The 3,850-nt window shown below is 33.8% G+C and overlaps 1 pseudogene; it reads right to left on the reverse strand.

Annotated features, from left to right (window-relative positions):
- Nucleotides 1–1,317: 1,317 nt before the first annotated feature.
- Nucleotides 1,318–1,823, reverse strand: LOC101701558 (RWD domain-containing protein 1 pseudogene; annotated as a pseudogene).
- Between the last annotated feature and the right edge of the window lie 2,027 nt (nt 1,824–3,850).

The raw sequence follows: 3,850 nt of genomic DNA on the forward strand, positions 1-3,850 counted from the left end.
AAATGCTTCTCCTTACAAATTCAACTGCAAAGAAAAATCTGTTAGGCAGAACAAAATATTGTGATGAAATAAGTCTTAAATTTAAGACTTAATAAGTCTTAAAGCAACCCTTCCTGAAATGTAATTGTGGGTTTGAGCAGATATATTTGATGTCTATGTCTGTGTTTTCTCTATCTTTGCAATTAAAATTATGAAGTACTATTTTTCATAACAACCACTACCACTTAATGATCTGCTACTGTGCTAGTTAGTACATTAAACTTTAAGAAATTTAGTAATTTAAACCTATGTCATAGTTAGAAAATGATAGAATGTAGGGGCCAGACTGACCTCACCGCTAATGTTAACCTACATAATTCACTCCTTCCAGAAGAATTTGTTTTACTGTGTTTTAGGTAGAGGCAATTGGTCTAGTCCATCCTATAGGCTGAGGTTGTTGAAAATATTCTCAGGTGACACAGTAGCACATAGATGAAAAAATGCTCTAGCTATACCTTGTTTCTTCTCTGAAGTTCATAACATGCTTAGTTTTAAGTTTCTTTGTAGGCACAATTCATTAACTGGACTTCAAAATGAGATGTCCCAAACCTACCATCAAAGATTTAAACAGAATTCTCTCTCTATTTTTAAAGAAGAAATTCATAGCTTACCTGAAATAATTATGCCTACTTCTGTTGCTCTACAATCCATAACTGTTTTAATTCTTGAAAGAAGTAGATGTGATGATTCTTTCTATGTTCAACATGTTTAATCTGTAGCAATCTCAGTTGTGGCTCCCAAAGAGCTCCATGTTTTTTATTTTTTAAATTTTTATTTATTTATCTATCTATTTATGTATGTATGTATGTATGTATTTATTTATTTATTTTTAGTGATGACATCCATTTTATTCCTTTGTATAATCTGGGCTTCTGATTCTGTTAAAACTTAAATTTACTGTGTCAAAAGGCTAGAATCCAGGTTTAATTTCCTATTTATCTCAGTATTTTGATACTTTATATGAAAGACAAATTTTGGAATCCAAAAGTAACTATCACCTACAGGATAGAAAACAAGGGTTATTTCTGTTTCTTATACATATATCTGTATGCACATAGCCTCAACCCACCTTCAAGTCTTGGTGTTAGAGGTAGGATCTCCCTCCAGCATTAAATAATGTTAAATATGTAAACTTCTGTTCACCAATAAGAGGAAGTGAACATTTTATCTTGAAGTTTTATGGTCAGTTTATTAAGTTCATTGGTGAAAATTATCAGATTATTCTCCTGAAATTTATTTTTTCTTCAAAAATAAAGAAAGGAAAATTAAAACCCTCTCAGAGCTATGGAGCTCTCCGGAGATCAGTCCTCTGAGTCACTCCCTGGGCCAGCAGGGTTGTAGTCTGTGTCATCCTCAACATCCTCCAGCTCCAAGTCATCCAGCTCCAAGTCATCCAGTTCCAGGAACAAAGACTCATCCACCTCCACATTATTCCGAGCATTCTCCAAGAACTGGATATCAGATGTGTCAAGATTATGATTGGTTTCAAACAGCTGTTTGCCACTTAATTTATTTTTTTCCTGCTTGCTCTTCTTCTTTTATCTGTTTCTCCTTAATTTCTAAGAGTTCTGCATCAAACGTGTCTTTCCAACGTAAGAAATTCTCAATTGTAACAGGGGTCCCATGGAATAATTGCTTCTCTGCTTCTTCCGCTTTGTTTTCTTTTAGTTTCTTTTCTTTTTCTCTTCTTGTTTTTATCTGATCTACTATTTCATTTAATTTTTCTTGCACTGCTGTCACTAGAGTAAAGATCATGACCACACCAAGATTTTCCTTAGCCTGTAATGCTAATAATTTTTAAATATCTATGACATCATTATCTTCTAGGTTTTCCTGGGAAAATGTCTCATAAAGAGGAGCTTCATCTGGGTATTTTTCACTGTATGTAAACTTGAGGATAGTCTGGACAGTTTCATCATTTTCTCCAGCCTCAGATGTCACAGTGATGGTGAAGCTGGGTGGATTTTCTGATAATACTGTGAAGGAGTCGGGGTAGATAGACTCCAGAGCCTCCAGCTTGTTTTGCTGCTCCTCACTGTAGTCTGTCATCATGGCCCTGGCTGCTGCCCATGGAGCATGCCGATGCTCAGCCAGCGCGGCACAGCCGAGTCCCGAGGCATCTGGCTAGGCCGGGCCTGCTGAACCACTCCTTGATTTAAGAAAAAATCTTTGAGAATAAAAAAGAAAGATAAGAACTTACAGTTAGTTATCTAGCTCTTTGAAAAATCACTCATTCAGCCTACTAATGCATATGTTTTCATTTGAATAATATCAATTAAGGAATTCCATTTCTTATAATTCCATTTCTACTTTTGTGCACTAATAGTTACCTTTTATTTCTTCCAACTCAAGAAAATGTGACAAGTTAGCTGCCTGTGTTAATTCATTTAATCTTCAATAATATCCCACTGTGGTGAGGATTCCCATTTCAAAGAAGAATCCACAGCAAAAAACATTTTTTGGCTCGCTGAAAGTTGGTTCTTTTACACTTGGTCTTGTCAATCTAAAGCACACATTCCTAAGCACTTTCACTGTGTTTTCTCTCTACTTCTACCCACTTAAAACTTTAAATAGTTTATTTTCAGAAAATATAAGTGCATGATTACAATCATTGTTTAAAATATTGTAGCACTTATTGCAGATTTTTATAAAAGAATTTAGCTGTCTAATATATGGTTAAAGAGGCTCTTTATTATCATTTACTTTAATAAAATTGGCTAGAAGTTAATCTGAAATTAAAATTAACAAATTTAAAATTAAAATTACTGTAGCTCTTCTTGTTTCACTTTCCTTTTCTTAGAGTTGATGCAGCTTTACATGAATTAAAGGAAATCTTTGAGTCCCACCCATCGTGCTGACAGAGGGGAGACAGAGAAATGTCTCTCTTCCTCTGCATGATTATAACTGCCTTTGAAAGCAGTGACAAAGCCGAGCTATTGTTGGTTTTCTCAGCTCAGACATGTAGATTCCAGAGGTCTATTGAGAATGAACCCTTTTTATTACAGAAGGTGATGGTTATTTCCTACCTTTCAAGACTTTTCATAGACCCTTACGCCACTGACACAGATGCCTTGCCAAAGAAGACTCATTAATATCATTTCTAAAAATTCAAAAAACAAAATGTAAGCAATTCTGTGTATATACATATAAATTACATATATATATATATATATATATATGCATGTGTTGCTTAATGTTTATGGAAATCAGAGCTAGTTAATTTATCATTGAGAATTATGTTTATATTTTCATCAGGTATGATTTTCACTGTAAGGACTATATTACTTCAAAAAGTGCTCTTTTGTTTAAATATTGAATGAAAACCTCTTCTCCTGGGGATATTTATATCGGTCTGACCTTTCCTCAGGATTCTAGACACATCTTTCCCTCTGTCTGAACCACAAAGAAATGTCAGTGCCTCTTAGAAATCAACATATCCAAAACTAAATAGAAGATTATATCCCAAACCAGCAACTGCTCATAAATTATATATGTTCATCGTTTTTAAGAAATGTGAGCTATTTTAACTATCTTTGTTCTTATTTTTACCCGTAGTCTTTCTTACTTTTTTTCTATAGTCAGCGCATCCATTCATGACCCATACAATTTGTATGGCTATTTTCCAGAGAAAAAGAGACAAAATCCAAACAAACACAGCTGAAAATTTTTATCTCATTGAACATATAATATTTAAAGAAGTGAGATAAATTAATAAAATATGTAGAATATCAGTAGATGATAAAGAGCTTCAGAGACAAATAAAGCAAAGAAGGGTGATAAGTATGGTAGAAGAGACTTTATAGGCCAGGTA

Source organism: Heterocephalus glaber, unplaced genomic scaffold (genome assembly GCF_053883595.1).
Source record: "Heterocephalus glaber isolate CG9 unplaced genomic scaffold, H.glaber_assembly_v1.0 deba00001429, whole genome shotgun sequence".
Classification (NCBI taxonomy): Eukaryota; Metazoa; Chordata; class Mammalia; order Rodentia; family Bathyergidae; genus Heterocephalus; species Heterocephalus glaber.